Raw genomic sequence first — 20,256 nt, 5'->3', positions numbered from 1 at the left:
GGCAAACGTTCAACTGACTGAACCACCCAAGTGCCCCCACACTAGCGGTTTTTAATCAGACATATTAGAATCACCTGGAGAGATTTTTCCAAAACAGATGCCAGCGTTTCATCCCATGTAAATAATAATATAAATCTGGGACCTGGCATGTGTATTTTGGGAAAAGTCCCTAGGAAGATCAACCAGATAAGCAATTAATTTAGAATAATGTCAGCTAAGAAGTATGAACAGGCTTACAATAATATCTAGTTCTTCTGAGGGAATCCCTCTTCTAAATGGAGCTCTCTAGCAATGGAAAAAGACAGAAAAAGCTCCTCTAGGTATTACTAAACCATTCTTCTTTGGGACCCTTTTGACAAATAGACTGAAGTCTTGGAGACTCTTCCTGAAAAACGTGCATGCAACATTTTAACGTATAATCAGGGGTTTCAGGACATCCTGAAGACTATTCTTGGATTTTTGCTCTAGAATAATTCTGAGAAGTGGGACACCCAAGTCAGTGTACTTGGGAACCAGACCAGACCACCTGATCTCAAATTCTGACCCTGGCACACTGACTAGCTATGTGACTGTGGGTGAGCAGTACTCAGCTCAGGGTCCTGCTGCAGATGGAGACAATGGTACAAAATCCACTGGTTGTTTTGGGAGGAGTGAGTTAATATCTGCAGCAAAGCACTTAGAATGGTGCCTGGCTTATAGGAAGTAATAGAACAAGTATTTGTGAAAGAAAAATTCTCTCTTTTTTCACCATCTTGTTTACATATTTATTCAGAATTCTGATAACTATAATAGATGTAAGTGAAATCTTACAGATGCTCTAACGTAGTATTACTACTATGCTAAAAAGGGACTGGACAAGAGGGAAAACAGGCTTATTAGCAAACTGTTGGCCTAATGATTCTTCTTGCTACTGTGTTCTTAGTAAATATCTCTTTATAGGATCGACAGCACAGGTCATACTAGGGGAGGCAGTTCCCTTCTTTTACATTAGCTTTTCAAACACTGCATTTTGTAGCTCTCAAAGTTGTACTGTTGGCTAGAACTGCATTGATTCAAGAATATATGGTTCTCCAGAAACTTCAACTGCCTGGAAAAAACCTATTTAATCTTAAGATTCAGTTCAAGCTTAAGATTTTTTTTAAAGATTTTATTTATTTATTTATTTATGAGACAGAGAGAGAGAGAGAGAGAGAGAGAGAGAGAGAGAGAGAGAGAGGCAGAGACCCAGGCAGAGGGAGAAGCAGGCTCCATGCAGGGAGCCCAATGTGGGACTTGATCCTGGGTCTCTAGGATCACACCCTGGACTGAAGGCAGCGCTAAACCGCTGAGCCACCGGGGCTGCCCCAAGCTTAAGATTTCTGAGGAAAACTCTCGTCTCTCCCCATAGCACCTAGTGCATATACTTCTACCATAACATAAAAAGACTGTATACATCTGCCTCACTCACAATATAATGAGCTGAGTGCAGGGCCTCTCATTCACTGGCTTAAGAAATATTTGTTGCATGAAATTAAAGGGAAGATATTGAGCAAATGGAAAGAAACACCGATTTCCCAACCCCTTTTCTACCTCTATTATTATCTGTATGCATAACACAATTCTATTAACAACTCTCATTAGGCAAATTGGTACTCAACAAGGCAGGGATAATAGATAAAAGCTATTTTTTATTTCAAATCGCTGAGCTAAAATAACATCTATATGCTAAGAATAACATAGGTAGTAAATCACAACCCGAATACTAGATTCTCCAAGGATATGCCAATCACTCTTTAGGAGTTTAAGCCAAAAAGAATCAAGGGAAAAACAGCATGAAGCCAGTTCTACTCCAATCCGGATGGTACCTTCTCTTACTCAAACAGAACCTTTAAGAGTATAATATTGATTGCTTCACTTTTCTTTTTTTTTTTTTTTTTATTTTATTTATTTTATTTTTTTTTAATTTTATTTTTTTTTATATATATATATATATTTTTAATTTTATTTATTTATGATAGGCACACAGTGAGAGAGAGAGAGAGAGGCAGAGACATAGGCAGAGGGAGAAGCAGGCTCCATACACCGGGAGCCCGATGTGGGATTCGATCCCGGGTCTCCAGGATCGCGCCCTGGGCCAAAGGCAGGCGCCAAACCGCTGCGCCACCCAGGGATCCCCGATTGCTTCACTTTTCTTATTTTGAAATTCACTGTCCCAACAGGTCCAGAGTAGAAAGACATAATCCAGACAAACTGGAGAACTATTTTCTAAGAGTTTTAAAATCAATGCCTATGGTAAGCCCTGGTGGCTTAGCCTATGGGAAATAAATTATGACATATATATCCCAACGGCCTTAGTATCTTCACCTGGATAACTAATCTCTCAAAATGAACAAGTCCAAAACCGATTTCTTGATCTCCCCTCCCATCCCTAAACAGAACCTCCTACTGTCCTTCCAAACTCAATAAATAGAATACCACAAAGCCTTCTAATAGTCCCCCTGCTTCTGCACCTGCCTCTTCCACCCCCTGTAACACTTAGCTTCTCCAATCTATTCTCAACACAGCAGCCAGAGGGATCTTAAAATGTGGGTCAGCTCATAAATACCTCTGTGCTCAAACCTCCAATGACTTCCCATTTCACTCAGAATAAAAATCAAAGTTACAATCGCCTATAATCCGATGCCTATTACCTCTTTGATGTTATGTGCTGTGACTCCCTCTCTCTGCTAACTCCATGTCAGTCACAGGGGCCTGCTGTTTTCCCTTGCACATAATAGGTACTCTGCTATCTCATGGCTTTGTGCATTTGCTGGATCTTCTGTCTCCAATTCTCTCCTTCCAGAAATCTGCATGGCTCATTCCCAGCCTCCTTAAGTCATTGCTTAATCAAATATTATCTTTCCACATAGGTTTTCCACAACCAACATATTTAAAAAAATCCACATGATCTTATCTCTAACCCAAGGACTGCCTAGCCAAATCTTGGCTTTATTTTTCCTCCCTTGCCCTCATCTGACATACGATTTTACTTATTCATTGATTTATTGCTTGTCCCTGTGCCACATATACCCTACTCTCCAGCAAAATATAAAGCTATGAAAGAAGGGGTTGTCTCTTGTTCACTACTGTATTCTCAGTTTCCACAACAGCAACTGGTACAGAGTACTCAAGAATACTACTTGTAAAATATACTACTCAAAGTACTTGGAAACCATTTAGGTTTAGAAAACATATAAACTTAATCTAAAGTTTCCAAAAGGACAGTACTTCTCAAATTTTTTCTAGCATACTTCCCTTAACAGAACAGGAAAGTATGGATGTATATACTGAGGTGGAAATAGCAGGCAGGGTCAGGACTGGGAGTATAATGTCAAGTAGCCCACCATAAGAACAAAATTTATTTGAAGGTCCATGCTATTCCATAATGCATCTGTACGTTTTAATATGAAAAAACATTTATTCCTCTCCTTTGAGTAAAACTGATGCTCCAGGAAAAATGTGCCACATGTCTTCTTCACTTTAAGTACCTCCTAGCAGTTTAAAAATTGTTTAAAATTGTGGCTCATGATCAAATGATGCTTCTTAAAATTAATACAGTGGTTGAAACTGGTATAAAAAAATAAAATAGAGGGGGCCCCGGGTGGTGCAGCTAGTTAAGCATCTGACTCTTGGTTTTGGCTCCAATCATGATTTCAGGTCATGAGATCAAGCCCTGTGTCAGGCTCCACACTCAGTGGGGAGTCTGCTTAAGATCTCTCCTTCTCCCTCTGCCCCTCCTGCCAGAGCTCTCACTCTCAAAATATATAAATAAATCTTTAAAAAAATAAAATAGAATGGAAAATATCAGTGCATCTCATGAAGAGTTAAGTGGTTTCCCAATACTGTTTCAGTTTTACGTATGTGTTGTGTCTATGTGTGTGTGTGTGTGGGGGGGTATATAGTGTGAAATACATTTCACATTTCTTCCTGTAAGTTTCGGTCAAGAAAGTATAAAAGCCATAATATACACCATATTAAAGGCAAGCAGTGAAGAAATGGATTCAACGGGCATAGGAACAGAATGCACACCTCAGCTTCTGCTCTGAGGATGCTTAAAACAGGATCACAGATGGTACTAAAGAGCAGATGACCTAATCCTCTATTCCTCTGTTCTGTCACGTGCAACATGTGGCCATCGCAATATGAACTCGCTTCTCAGGGACATCAATAGGAGCAAATAGAAATGATTATAAGGTACTTGGAAAACATAGAGCGGGCTATAAATGCTAAATAATAATAATGATTTTTAAAAGTTACTTTCAGTGGCTGCTGGGGAAAGTGCAGCCTGTCAGCTTCAGCCTGTAACCAGCAATTAGTTTCCTTCCATAGTATAGGAAGCCTACTGCAATAGCTGCAGTCTCTTTATGGTGCACAGCTGGAGACGAACAGGCTAAATTAATATTCTAACCTTGTTCCAGTGTACTCAAAAGTACTATAAAAAGGTACGAGATGAACTCAGTCTGAACTCTGATAAATGCGGCCAGAGATAACTGCAGGAGGCATTGCCACAGGAAAAACCCAGGCAAGTGGCACAAGGCTCACCTCTGAGAGTGTATCATCTACTCTTCCATGACGTCACTTGTGACCTTTCCAAGTCTCTGAAGAATATTTTTTTCTTTCATTCCTCCTCTCCATTTAGCTTTTGGAAAGATTATTTGCAGGCTGGTCCAAGCTAGGACCAGGCAGTGACGCCAACCATCTCCAGTTCTCTGAGGAATGATGATTCAGATGTGTTTTAAGCGCCATACCACCTAGTCCACAGATCCTGGGGGAATGGCTCTGAGTGACAGGTTTTTAATGGCACTGACTCCAACTGTGTGATATATGTCATATGAGACTCAAGTAGAAGTAGCTCTTTCTGATAGCTGCTGGAGTTACTAGCTGTAGTTCTGCATTCCTGGTCAATGCCAAAAAATATCTATCATCTTTAGTATAAATATGGTCTTCCATTTCAAGCCCTATTGATCAATACACTGAGAATTCTCAAAAATTGAAGTTTAAAGTAGTAAAGAAATTACAGTTAAAAATATAGCAGAAATAAAAAAATATATAGCAGAAATAATAACGAAACCTGCCACTGAAAATGTCAATTTACTTTCCTTCTGATGCTAATTAAATTTGAACTTGAACTGCATCTTTCTTTAAGTTTACTTCCAAGACTGAGATTCAAACTTAAACCTTCTCTCTCTGTGTTCTTTCTTACTCCACCCAACAAATCAGATGGGATTATCTGGCAGCTGAGCAGCCCTCAAACAGTAACAGTCTGTTGCTTATCATAGATAAAAGCCATACTTGTTTACTCTCAAAAGGTTAGTACTTTCTCATTGTTAAGAGTGCGTGGACAGTGGAACTTCTTACTGGGAAAATTTGACAGGTTTCCCATCTCCTGATAATGCAGTGGCTCCGGGACACCTGAGTGGCTCAGTGGTTGAGCGTCTGCCTTAGGCTCAGCGCATGATCTTGGAGTCCTAGGATCAAGTCCTGCATCAGGTTCCCTGCAAGGAGCCTGCTTCTCCTCCCTCTGCCTATGTCTCTGCCCCTCTCTCTGTGTCTCTCATGAATAAATAAATAAAATCTTAAAAAAAAAAAAGCAGTGGCTTCATGTCTCTAATTTCCTCTTGGGCAACAACATGCACTGCAGCATTTGAAGGTTCCATGTTCAAACAGCTCTTGGAAGGGAAAGAAAAGGTCCCCAGATGAGCTCAAACTGTAAATCCTCTAGTAGCATATATAATTACTGGGCTTTAGAAAGGCAACCAGATGCTAAGAGCCAAGCTCTCTCAGTAGGCCCTGTTTTGAAAGGAGGTGAAAAGAAACCAAAATAACCAAGACTCCCTGGTCTCTATCCTATCATAGGATCTGCTTAATCTCAATCTCAAAAAATTCCCAAAGAGTTTACACTACGAATTAGAACACAGGCTGACTTAAAATCTATAGAACACCAATGAGATTAATGTAAAGTGGTATGGATAGATGGTAGTTTAAAAGACTCTTGGATTAAAAGAGTCAAAATCTTCTCACTTGGGCAGGAATAAATCAGAATGATGACTGTCCACTGGAAGAACCCCAAGGCGCAGCAGGGTTAGCTACTGGAAATTGGGTAATTCTTTTGAAACTTGAATCAGACCCTCAAGCACTGCCTTAAAAAATAATTCCCCTTCCTTCAAAGCCATTTGGAAACGAGGTGGATAGGTCACAATTCTCATACAAGATGACCCATGTGGGGGGGGGAGCAGAAAAAGCAGCCCACCCCTCAAGGTCACTAAAGCCACATGAACCACGCCTCACTATCAGCAGTCTCCAGTGCCAGCTTTATAACAGCTCATGCCAGAGTGGATTTCAGCTTAAAGGGGTCTCAACCTTTTTACTCCTTATCTCTGAATTTAAAAGTAATCACACCCATTCCCACCAAAGTAAACTCTTCTGATAGCAAGTGCAAACATTCTGGAATTGAGAAGTGCTAGACCATTCACTTTCAAAAATTTCTTTACTTTTTTTTCCTCTTTAAAGGCAAAAGTTAAGACTGTCTTGAGTATTTGAAAAAATTGTTTTCTAGCAAAGAATTGAGCAATGAGATACAATGAATATCTATTGGCAAAGGCAACCTTTTTTGCTCTTCCTATTAAAATTTGTCTCCTTGTAGCTCTGTGTCTATCAGGACTATGAAAAAGGCTTCTTTCTGGTCTCACAGTAAAAGGGAATTGTTCAGCTCTAATTCCTATCAGGCATTCAAATGATTTTTATTTTCTCTGAGGCTCTAAGGCACTTATAGAGCACCCTTCAGCTTCCAAATTTACTCTGAAAATATTATCCAAAATAGTCTAAGGCAATTAGGATAGCAGTTTAAGTAAGTAGCTGCATGGTGGCAGTTTGTTTTATTTAAAGTGGCACACAAAGATTAGCAGCAGAAAAAGTTCTCCAAATACTAGAACAGTAACATATTCTATTTTCCTACTTCTCTCCAATCTTGGAATTAGGTTCATTAATGTGCTGTGCTCTTGCCCCTTCAAATACTGATGAACAGAGTAAAGAAGCAACAGCTTCTAGGGATCCCTGGGTGGCGCAGCGGTTTGGCGCCTGCCTTTGGCCCAGGGCGCGATCCTGGAGACCCGGGATCGAATCCCACGTCGGGCTCCCGGTGCATGGAGCCTGCTTCTCCCTCTGCCTGTGTTTCTGCCTCTCTGACTATCATAAATAAATAAAAATTAAAAAAAAAAATTAAAAAAAAAAAAAAAGAAGCAACAGCTTCTAATGTCTGCTCAGCCCATTTAAGAGAAAATGAATTGGTACTTGTGGTCCTCAGATGAGAACTGGAACTGAGGGGCATCTGGCTGGCTCAGTGGAGCACGTGACTCTTGATCTCGGGGTTATAAATTTGAGCCCCACATTGGGTGTAGTGATTACTTAAAAATAAAATCTTAAAAAAAAAAAATTAGGACTGGGACCAGACCCACCCAGGTAAAAGGCTATTAATTCAGAGTCGGGGAGTAGACTATAAGGCCACTGAGAACAGCAGCCAGAGAGAGACAGTTATCTAGGGATACTCTGATTGCTAAAACAAGGAGATGGCCTTGCTAAGTTTGGTTCAAGAACCACATGCATCTGATATTTGTAAATACTTCCTTAAATGAAAACAAAAAGTTCATTCAACAACAAATATTTATTAAGTACTGTGTGCCACAGGTACTCTTATTGTTCTAGATGCTGGGAGATAATACCAGTGCAGAAAAAACCCAGAGACACAAAAGCTGCTGCCCATTTAGTCTGCATTCTAGTGGGAGAGGAGGTGGAGGTGATCAGGAATAAGCACATTAAATAGTATTTAACATGGATAAATGCTCTGGGGAAAAATAATAAGAGTAAGGGAGGGTCAAGAGTACTTGGAACAGAGAGAGGAAGACTTGTTAAAATGGTACTGTTTTAGCAAAGGCCTGAAGACGGAAGTAAGCCATGCAGATATAGAGACTGGGAAAAGGAACATTCCAGTCATGGGACACAGCAAATCCAAAGGCTCTTCAGTGGCAGCATACCTATCTAAGAATCAGCAAGAGAGCCAGTGTGGCCACAGTGGAGTAAGGAAAGGGGTGCCAGATGCAATCAAGGAGGTATGGCTAGATCACAAAGGGCCCTAAAGATCACTGCTGGCATTTTGACTTTTCCACTTAGAAAAAAATATCAACACAAGTTCTTCCAGATTGGCAGGACTCTACCAGGGCAGGGTATAGCAAAAATTAAGCAGTCATCACCACTCTGATAGAACCAGTGGAGAGGGTCACTGGAGAGGGCAGCTGTGTGCTTCATAAGGAACCTGGGTCAAGGGAAAGTAATGCTAAGATCCATGGCATCTGTTTCCATTCCAGGTAGCTCCCACAGTTTTAAGAAGTTTTAGATGTCACGCAAATTAAATCAGAAACCTAGAGCAAATGTAAATGTGATCTCGTTCTGCCAATATAGAACGCACCTGCCATAATGTGCTGACCAATCTGGTTACTATCCAGAAGCCTCTACTGCAAACCCCAGATTCTCTCTCCCTCTAGAAGCCTACAACAGAAGGACTCTATCCAGTTTCAGTTGCCAGATATAGCCAGCAATATTTTCATAGACCTTTCACCCTGCCTGACAGTTCCTCAAACTCTACAGTCTTACCCTGAAGAGGTTCTGTGAGACCTATACAGGCTCTAAACCTAAAGGCACCACTTTCTCTCTCTTTCCCTTGAGAGGTCTGGCTGATGTGCCTTTGGCTGTGGCTGCCATCTCTCAGAATACTACTTGCTGTGACAGCATGAACTTTTTGCTATGTAGGGCTTATTGTTAAACTTAAAAATACATTTAATACATACCGTACTGAATCACAAAACAGTAAAGACAGGACTAGTGAACTAACTACCAGTTAAAGTGATTAGATGATCTACACCTCAGTCTGGTACGTCATAAGACAGAAGACCCAATGGAAATTCACAGACCTCAATAATGAGAAAGAATGAACATTACTCATTTTAAAATCCTAGGCTAAAAGTGATCTAGAACCTAAAGTAGGTTCTAGGTGCTAAACATACAGCCTCAGATTAGTTAGCAGCAAATCAGAAATCAAATGGGTTCAAAGGTGTGTATGTGCTTTGCCCAGGTATATTATCTAACCTTAATGTGGGCAAAAGGAGGGCATATGGTTTCCAAGATGACTGGGCACATGGGCAGGCCACCATGCGCAGATGCTGGCTCAGTACTTTTACTGGGGCAACCGGTCAGACATAGAAGGGACAGAAATTATTCTCAGAAGCATGAGCTGTGGAATTGAGAAGTTTTGTGCTTTTAGCTTTTCCACTCCTTCCTGGAAAGGAACACTGCTACCAAACCAAGGACCACCATTTATTCACACACTTCTCAAAAATGATTAAATATTTTCCTTGGTCTCTAAACTGTAACTGATTCTAAGTACATTTACCAGTGTCTCTATTTCTAGCCAATTTTTCTACTTAAAATTAGAACAATGAAACTGACATCTATTTGCAGTGCATACAAAGGCTTTCCTGAAGTGGACTGAAGGAAAATGAATTCAGACTGAATATATTTTCATTATAGGCTCATCTAACTGATTTTCAGGCCCTATGAGCCTTAATTTAGAGAGAAACTTATTCTATAAAACCGCAAGCTGAAAATAAACAAATGAATAAATAAAAATATAAAGCCGCAAGCTGTTGAACTAGGTTCTACACATAGAATTGAAAGACGTATTTTAGTTCATTACAAGTAACTTTAACAATTTTAAGAAGAACAGGACATTTTAGGGTAGTAAATGACTAGTAGTATTCCTGTAGATGTTGAGATGTCATCACTGTGAATACAAAGTAAACTCCATCGGAAATAGGGCTTGGGGCTGAGTGGCTCAGTTGGTTAAGTGTCTTACTAGTGGTTTTGGCTCAGGTCATGTCATCAGGGTTGAGACTGAGCCCAGCAGTGGGTTCTGCCACTCAACATGCAGTCTGCTTGATATTCTCTCTCTCCCCGTCTCCTGTCCCTTCCCTTTTGCTCTCTCTCTCAAATAAATAAATCTTAAAAAAAAAAAAAAGAAATAGAGCTTGAAAGTTTTATTTTTAAGGTGTATGGACCTCAATATCATGAAGCCTATGCATAACTCCTACATAAAAATTGTGAATAAAGCAAATTCTTTTATGTCATTGAACATGGTACTACAGCAAAATATGACAGTGTAAATATGAATGAGGGCGGGATATGGCTCTCAAGTGGGCTTTAATCCAGCTGAGAAAAATCCCAGTGAGCTCTCTTTAATTCCAACGCATGGGGCAGTCCCGGTGGTTTGGCGCCACCTGCAGCCTGGGGTGTGATCCTGGAGATCCAGGATCGAGTCCCACATCGGGCTCCCTGCATAGAGCCTGCTTCTCCCTCTGCCTGTGTCTCTGCCTCTCTCTCTCTATGAATAAATAAATAAAAACTTTAAAAAAGAAAATAATTCCAACGCATGATATAGCATAAGGCTTTAAGGCTTTGCATAAAGATTATCAGCCATAATGAGAACACAGGAACTAGAAAGAAGTATCCACTTTTTATTCAAAGTCCTCTACTGCATAAAGATCCCATGGTTAAATCTACTTTCCAATTATTATTTTTTTAAGGACTTTTTATTTATTTATGTGAGAGAGAGAGAGAGAGAGAGAGAGAGGCAGAGACACAGGCAGAGGGAGAAGCAGGCCCCATGCAGGGAGCCCGACATGGGACTCGATCCCGGGTTTCCAGGATCACGCCCTGGACTGAAGGCGGCACTAAACCGTTGAGCCATGGGGGCTGCCCCTACTTTCCAATTATTTATTAAATCAAAATTGATTCCATTTTTCATCATCAACTCCTAACTTACCTTCATGATATAAAGATGGCTGGGATTTTAATAGATGACAGCCTATAAATTAGAATACCACTTTAGAATTACTGTGTGAAATTCATTATTTGCTCAAGGTTTGCAGGCTGGGCCTCTGTTACTTGAGTAATCTGATCTCAGAGTCCTTCTTTTTTAATGATGAACGAGGTCCCAAGGTTGGGTGTTTTTATTTTTATTTTAAGACTTTTTTTTAAAATTTTTTATTTATTTATGATAGAGAGAGAGAGAGAGAGGCAGAGGGAGAAGCAGGCTCCAAGCACCGGGAGCCCGACGTGGGACTCGATCCCGGGTCTCCAGGATGGCGCCCTGGGCCAAAGGCAGGTGCTAAACCGCTGCACTACCCAGGGATCCCAAAGTTGGGTGTTTTTAGAATTGAATTCTGGATTTTAGGAACAACCATGTCCTGCCATTGATGCCAGATTTCTGATTCACTAGACCATCTCTGCTTATCAGAATCAAACTTGTCTACTGCTTATGAGTGGTTATTCAAACAGGGCAGTTGCTATTAATATATATATCCTAAAAGAGAGTCCCAGAAGCCAGTAGTTGAGTGTCGGTTAAATAAAGACAAAAGATACTGCCTAGTAGAATCTTGATTACCTTAATAAAAAGGATAAGGAGTATTCTCAACAGGAATAATTGAGTAAAAAAGCAATATCTAGTATGTAAGATAACTCTAATTTCTCAGATGAAACATGAAAAATATATCAAATTGGAATCAGCAATCACAGAAAATAAGATTCTCTTTTCTTTAGTAGTAAAATCTTTTCATCCTTCATAACCAAGCCTCGATGACCTACATATTGCTAACGGAATATTTCAGGTTCTAGCCTGTCTACAGGGGTTATTTTCAGTACTGGGTCTATCTGTCCAACTTGGGAACCTCTTATAGTTCCCATAAAATCCACCACTTCAAGGACTCCACATCTATTCAAGCAGCAAGCAGTCCCATAAAAGCCATCAGAGTGCACAGTCCTCAACTATGGATCCTGGAAGACCAAAGGAGGGTTTTAATACTGATTTTGTTTGGCTTGCACAACAGTCTAGAAAAGTCAGCAAATGCCAAGCTGGTTCGCTTCATCTGATAGAAGCTGCTGAAAGGTCTTCCATTTGGAAGCATTTATCAGTTTTTCTGGTACAATAGCTACAGCTGTGAGCTTTCTGAGTGTGAACTGACATATGTAAGCCATGAAATATCAGGGACAGGCACCATCTGCAACTGATTGTCTCACAGCCTGGGACTCAAATGTAGGAGTAGCAAGGGACAGAATTTTCTCAGGGCCACACGCTGGTAAAAAAACAAAAAACAAAACAAAAAACCAAAAAAACCCCCAAAAAACAAAAAAGCAAACAAACCCTTTTGGTTGACAAAGATCTTAAAGTTATGAATAAACAGGATTATAAGATTGTGTTCTTTGCAGCTGGGATTTTCAGCACTTTCTGCCCTAATTATTCAAAGGTTAAAATGAACAGAAGTTGGGGCACCTGGGTGGCTCAGTTGGTTAAGTGTCTGCCTTCTGCTCAGGTCATGATCTCAGGGTCTTGGAATCAAGCCCTGCATTGGGCTCCCCAGTCAGCAGAGTCTCCTTCTCCCTCTGCCCCTGCCCTTGCCCCACAGCTCATGCTCACAATCTCTTTCTCAAATAAATAAAAAAGTCTTAAAAAAAAAAAAAGATGAATAGAAGTTGTTTTACAAGAGACATTCAAAGACAAAAAACCAAAAGGTATTTTCATTAACTAACATTCATCCTCTTATCAAACAATCCTTATGTGGGGTTTAAAGGCGATAGATTGATAAACCATTGGGAAAACCCCAATTCTTTATCCATATTTTACCTCTTAAGGGTCCTAATTATAAACTGGTATAGAAGGAAGGAAGGATTTTTATAAAGGTGCTATTAGACTTTCGGGTAAAGACAGTAGACCAAAAATCATAACTAAATTTTCTTCTTCCTGGAAGAAATTCTGCCATAATTACAGAAAAAAAAATTAAAGGTATAAATTACACACAGGATTGGCAGCACCTCTGGAACTGTATGGAGGGGAAAGAATGAAGATTAAGATGCTGTTGGAGTCCTAAATCCCTACCCACCACTCTAAGCTACCTTAGCCCCTCAGTCCCTGCAAAAAAAGGTAAAAACTCATTCTTTTAGAGGATAAAATACATGGTACTTTGAAGGGAATGGCAGACATGGTCGAGGGATGGTGGATTCAGTGAATTTATGCATAATCAAAGCTGAGACTCTCCCGTCATCTTGCCTAATATAGCTGCCAGAAAGCTGGCAGAAAGCCTTTATATTCTAGACAAGAGAGTCAAAGATAATTTTTGAAAAAATTAAGCCAGCCCAAGCAGACAGATGTAAAAGTACTGACAGAGGATTCCAGCTGCCCACAGTGAAGAGTAAACTGGAGCTCTGGTCTTGGGTCTCATGGTTTAGAAAGACATACTCTGTGATTCTCCTCTGGCCTCCCTGCAACCCATGGACAGAAGAATCCTCAGAACCCAAGAGATATGCCCAAATAAAATACACAGAATCTCCTAGCAGACAGACCTAACACTGTTTTCAGGGCCTAGTTGAGATACTTCTACTAATCTTTTTTCCTGAGGGTCAGTAAGCATAGCCTTAGGTCCAAGGGATGGCCAAAGGGTAGAGTTAGGATGCAGAGTAGAAGGTGAAACAAGTTTCTCCAGTTGTACTCCTGAGTGAACAAAGGGGGAATTTTAGCAAAGAACCAAACAGAAATCCTAGAAATAAAAAGTACAATTTGTGAAACGGAAATTATACTGGATGAATTTAACAGAAGGCTGTAGCATACAGAAGAGTTGATATACTTGAAGACAGATCAATAGGAATTATCCAATCCGAAGAACAGAGAGAAAGAAGATGGAAAGAACAGCTTCAGTAATCTGAAGGACAATATCAAGTGGTTTAACATTTTTTGTATAACTGGAGTTCCAGAAGAAGAGAGAGAATTGGGCAGGGAAAATTTGAAGAAATAATGGCAAAATTTTCCCAAATTTAGGAGAAACTATTGACTTATATAGATCCAACGTTAGTGACCCCCCAGCCAAACACAAGGAAAACACCTAGGTCCCTAATGGTTAAATCGCTGAAAACCAAAGATAAAAAAAAAAAAAAAAAAGAGAACCCACAGATGAGTACCGTTCAAGAAAACTTCCTGCAAAGGTGGAAAAATTCTACTTCCACAATGCCCAATCTAGAAACTACTAGCCACGTGTGCATTTGAAATGTGGCCAATGCAACCAGGAAAATGAGATCCTTATTTAATTTTAATTAATTTCAATTTATATAGCCACATATGGCTAGTACCCATCATAATGAACAGTATAGCCAAAGAGAATTATGACATACTAAGCCATCATAACATATGCACCTTACTGATTCAAACAAATAGCAACAATAAAAACAAAACAGTTTAAGGTACTGAAATAACTGGAAACCTAGACACCGGGTGTTTCATGTTAAGGAATTTTTACTAATTTTTTAATGTGTACAGCAGTTATTGTGGTTGTATTTTTAAAAAGAAACCTTCTGCTTTAAATATATATATTGAAATATTTACAGACAAAACGGTATGTCTGAGATTTGCCTCAAAATAATATGGAATAGGGCTGTGGAGAGGGGTATAGATGAAATAATATTAACATGGATAATCACTGATGCTCAATGATGGATATGGTTTACAGAGACTCATTACACTATTGTGTTTACTTCTGTAATGTTAAGAATTTTCCATAAAAATTTTTTAGAAAGTAAAGCAAAAGGAGAAAGAGATGGGAAATAAGAGGGAAAAACACGAATTGGCCCAGAAGGGTTAACATCCAATGACAAGACTTCTCTTAAGAGAAACAGAAAATAAAGGGAAAGCTACAAAAATTAAAAAAAAAAAAAAAAAATTCCCAGGACTGAGGGCTACAAGTTTCCACTTTGAAAGAGCCCAATGAAAAACAAACAAAATGAAAGAGCCCAATGAGTACCTAGTATAATAGGTAAAAAGGGAGTCATACCTCTTGAGGCACATCACTGTGAAATTTCAGAACATAAGAGATAAAGAAAGGATCTTACAAGCTTTCAATGAGAGAACACCATGCAGGAAAAAAAAAACATCAAGAATCATAATGGCATCAGATTAGGAAGAAAATGATTTCTAACCTAGAATGTTATAAAGCATGAAGCATGAAGACGACATTTTATAACACATGAAACTTGAAAAACTTTATTGTCTATATACTCACTCTCAGGAAGTTACTGACGAATGTTTTTCATCGAAGTGAGAAAGTAAAGAAAAGAACAATAGGAGACCCAACATAGAAGAGAGGCAATGAACTGAAGAGTGATGATGAAGGGAGATCCCAGGATGACAGCCATATTTCACTCACAAAAGAATCAATCCTGAATAGAGCAGGTCAAAAGACTACAGCAGGGAGATCCCTGGGTGGCTGGGCAGTTTAGCGCCTCTGCCTTCAGCCCAGGGCGTGATCCTGGAGTCCCGGAATCAAGTCCCACGTCGGGCTCCCAGCATGGAGTCTGCTTTTCCCTCTGCCTGTGTGTGTCTCTGCTTCTCTGTCTCTCATGAATAAATAAATAAAATCTTAGAAAAAAAAAAAAAAAAAGACTCCAGGGGAGACTTCAAGAAAGTGATGGAAGAGTCTGATCTCATGGGAAGTTGGGACTGAATTATAGTTAAAAACACAAAAAATTAAGCAAACAAGAAGAGACAGGTATTAATAGTTAAGTGTCCAACTACATACAAAAAGTTTTATGGAGAAAAAAATAATTACACTTTATAGCTCAGTTTTGAAGTATAGTCCTAATAACTTAAAACACCAGGGGTGCCTGAGTGGTTCAGTCAGTGTTTAACAGACTGAACCCCAACCAGTGTCATGGGATTGAGCTCCGTGTCAGGCTCCCTGCTCAGGGGGGAATCTGTTTGTCCCTCTCCCTCTGCTCCTCCCCCAACCCTGAATCAATAAATAAAATCTTTAAAAAAATAATGTAAACACTGAACTCTGATTAAAGCAAATTCTTAGCTAGCTCTGTTGGGGAAATGGGATGACAGGACATAGGCATGAAGAGGACATCAGTGAGTGTGGAAAGATGTCAAGGACACCTAATGGAAAAAATCCAGAAGTCACAATACAAGCATATTATTCAGAGACAGAGAAGTAAATACAAAAAGTTTCAAGAGGCAAGAGAGATTGACTAGGGGAAAGAAACTGGGGCCAAGTTGGGGAGAGAAGGCTGGGGACTGGGCTCTTGTTAGCGAACTACAGAACTAGTTGACTCTTGGGTGTGTGGGTGACTCAGTGGTTGAGCATCTGCCACTGGCTCAGGTCGTGATCCCAGGGTCCTGGGATCGAGTCCTGCGTCAGGCTCCCTGCCCATGTCTCTGCCTCTGTGTCTCTCATGAATAAATAAATAAAAATCTAAAAAAAAAAAAAGGAAAAAAAGAAACCAGTTGACTCTTCATATTGTTTTTAAACAATGGACAAAATTAAAACCAATGATCTCAGTGAGAAAGGAAGCCAAGCAGCTATAAGAACTCTACAGCATTTGTACAAAGCCCAGGATTCGCATAGGTTATGTTGTAAGTCTATTTTTTTTTAATTTATGATAGTCACAGAGAGAGAGAGAGAGAGAGAGGCAGAGACACAGGCAGAGGGAGAAGCAGGCTCCATGCACCGGGAGCCCTATGTGGGATTTGATCCTGGGTCTCCGGGATTGCGCCCTGGGCCAAAGGCAGGAGCCAAACTGTTGCGCCACCCAGGGATCCCTAAGTCTATTATTTTTTTGCAGACACTTGAAGAAGCAGACACTTGCCAGGGGTCAAGTTTGAAGAAGAAACACTGGGAAAATATTTCTAAGCAACTAACACAGATGAAAGTCAAGGATATCAGAGTCAGAGAAGACTCATTTAGAAAGAATTCATTTAGACATTTGTTAATGTTTTTGTTTTATTTAAATAGATGGAATCAATTTTCTTTTTAAAAGAATATAACTGTATGCTATAAATAAACTCAAGAGAAGATACCACCAGAGGCAAGCTAAACTTTGTGTACTATTGATAAGTTGAATTCACAAAGGCTTTAACACAACCAACATCAGTACAGTAGAGACATTTTCTAGGCTCACATCTCTACTAGGTACCCAATTCTTGTCTCTAAGGTAGAATCTATTTTACATTTTAAGAGAGAACAGTGTTTTTAACTTTTCAATAGTGTTCCCGACGGACTGTAAGCCAGTAAGTAGTTTGATAAGCACTGTAATGAAATATTTTTGTACTGGTGCTATAACGACAGTTCTGGCAGTTAGTTGGGTTTATCTGTCCTATATATTGATACGAAATTAGCCAAAACAGTTAAACTCACACTGCCTTCAAAATTTCATTTCCTCAAACCCCATCTTTTCTTTCTTGATTTTATGGTCTAAAGGAGGAAAGCACTAATTTTCCCACATGAGTTCTTGAAATTAAGCACTATGCAAATATAATGTTTAAATGCCAGTCAATTTTTACCTGGCTTTACCTGGATCTTTATGACCTAAGCTTGTTGGAGTTAATATTTGATTCTTTTTGTTTATACTGGGACAAGTACAGGATGGAAGCCAAAATCTAAAGTAACCCACCCACCTTAAGCTAGCCATTCCTTTCAACTAGCACCAGGAGACATTAAATAGAGCTGCTCAAAGGAGAAAAAAAAAGTGTTTAACTTTTTGCTTATTTTCTCCACTGGGAAATGTCAATTAGTGAGAAAACAACCATAATTATCACATCCCTGAAAGAAGATGGGAAATTTTTAAAAGCTTGCTTCTTGTACTTCAGGTTTGCAAAAACAAAAACTTATTAGTCTTTTTTTTTTTTTTAATTTTTATTTATTTATGATAGTCACAGAGAGAGAGAGAGAGGCAGAGACACAGGCAGAGGGAGAAGCAGGCTCCATGCACCGGGAGCCCGACGTGGGATTCGATCCCGGGTCTCCAGGATCGCGCCCTGGGCCAAAGGCAGGCGCCAAACCGCTGCGCCACCCAGGGATCCCAAACTTATTAGTCTTAATCAATACTTTTGAGGGAAGGCTTTGGACTAAGATGCAACTGCTCTTATGAGAGTTCCTTATTTGGGATGCTCATTTCACTGCATAAGAAATGGAAATACAAATAGGAAGGCAAACTGACATTCATTTATTTATTGTTTCCTTTTTGTTTTAAGAACAGAAAATTTTGCCCTGGTTTTTGTGACCCAAATTCCCTTTCCTAGTTCTAAAGTAAAGCATTCTTGCATTCATGCTGACTGTCCTCAAATACTGTGCTGGAGGCTCTATGGGCCAACAGGAGGTTAGATTTCAATGAAAAAGGAGCAGGTGTAGATTTGGGTTAGTTCCTTACTTCAGGATTCTGTGCTGGAAAAGCCCCTTAACACACTGCTCTCATCATAGTAACAGCCAATTCCATCTGTACAGTAATCCTTGTTTTATTCTTCTAGCCTGAGCCAAGTTCCATCATGACTCACTCATCTTTGCTCCAAATCATTATACCCTTTACCGAGAAAGAGGCATCCACTAATTGTGGCAATAATGTAGTGAACTGGTGAACAGGTGTGCTGGTATTTAAACTACCAAAGAATATTAGTCGTAACTCCAAGTAATTGTACTGTCTATGTCTCACCATCAATAAGACTAGGATCTCACACTGGTATTTCCAGAGATTAAGCAATGGTATCCATCCCACCTGTCTTGACTGGGAAGTGGAAGATTATTTTTCTTTAATCATTTTAAACATATTTTGTATTTTTAGTCTCATTTAAACTATTCATTTTAAGTTCTTGGTGGAAGGGGAAATACTCATCCAGTCTGCTCTTCTGTTTTTCATAGTACAAATTTCCCTCTTTTTATGGTTCAATTTGTGAGGCTTTTTAAAAAATTTTTATTTTATTTTTATTTTTTAAAGATTTTTATTTATTTATTCATGAGAGACAGACAGACAGAGGCGCAGAGGGAGAAGCAGGCTCCACACGGGGAGCCCGACATGGGACTCGATCCTGGGTCTCCAGGATCAAGCCCTGGGCTGAAGGTGGCGCTAAACCGCTGAGCCACCCAGGCTGCCCTTTTTTTTTTTTTTTTTTTTTTTTTTTTTAAAAAAGATTTTATTTGGGGATCCCTGGGTGGCTCAGAGGTTTGGTGCCTGCCTTTGGCCCAGGGCGTGATCCTGGAGTCCCGGGATCAAGTCCCGCGTCAGGCTCCGGGCATGGAGCCTGCTTCTCCCTCTGTGTCTCTGCCTCTCTCTCTCTGTCTATCACGAATAAATAAATAAAATCTTTTTAAAAAATAAAGATTTTATTTATTTGAGAGAGAGAGAGAGAAGAATTGGGGGGACGGGGTGCAGAGGGAGAGGAAGAAGCAGACTCCTGCTGAGCAAGAAGCCTGATACAGGACTTAATCCTAGGACTCCGAGATCATGACCTGAGCCGAAGGCAGATGTTTAACTGACTGAACCACCCAGGCACTCCTGTGAACTCACTTCCAAAAGAGATTTTCTTTTCAGCTGGGAGTCCTGACGGCCCTGAAGTTCAGAGCTTTGCCAAAGGACTGCTGTGCATTGGCTTCTGCCAGGTTCCCTGGGTTTTACCAGTCTGGGACCAATTTTACATTAACTTATTGATTTGGAGAACACTGTACCTACATATCTTGTATACATTTGGACTATATGCCCATATATTATGTCATGTGTGGCAAAACATTGGGCCTCGGATTTGTCATAAGAGGGTATCCAGAACACTGGTCAGAGAGAAACTTCTCCATCCCCTGTCGTAATGGAAACACTTTTTCCAGTTCCCCTTCCAGGGTACCAACTCTGTGTAGAGATCAGTTACAGTTTCCAATCTCAGGTGGACCCAGGGCTGTCTCTCTTGACCTTATGAGCACTTCATTTTTTTTTTTTTGAGCACTTCAAAACCCCCTATATCTACAGCTTATATCTGTATTCATAATCCTTCAACACTGCTACACTCAAGCTTACTAGTCTGCCTTCATGTTGCTTGAACCCCAGAAGGCTTATATTTCAAAGAGAAATTCAAAACAGATGAAAACTGAATGAAATTCTCAGCTAGTACTTATGCATTCTAAAAAATACCAGTATTTTCAAGATCGAGGCTCTAGTAGATCTGATAAAGTTCTGAGCTCCTGTAAGATGCTGCTACTTATCATGGTTATGTGCTAAGAGGGGGCCTTTAAATCCAGGTAACTGTATTTGTGGTTGCATGTTCAAAGACAACCACTATGTAAATTTATTCTTTTATAAATAAAAATTCACTATAAAAATCTTTAGAAAAAA

At 39.8% G+C, this 20,256-nt stretch overlaps 1 protein-coding gene across 2 annotated transcripts in view; it reads right to left on the bottom strand.

The window, feature by feature from the left end:
* The window catches only part of AP2B1 (adaptor related protein complex 2 subunit beta 1), a 132,785-nt gene that overhangs the window by 16,555 nt on the left and 95,974 nt on the right, over positions 1 to 20,256 (bottom strand). The gene's annotated exons all lie outside the window — the stretch shown is intronic.

The sequence above is a fragment of the Vulpes lagopus genome, chromosome 12, assembly GCF_018345385.1.
Source record: "Vulpes lagopus strain Blue_001 chromosome 12, ASM1834538v1, whole genome shotgun sequence".
NCBI lineage: Eukaryota > Metazoa > Chordata > Mammalia > Carnivora > Canidae > Vulpes > Vulpes lagopus.
This window is presented reverse-complemented; position numbering and strand designations above follow the sequence as displayed.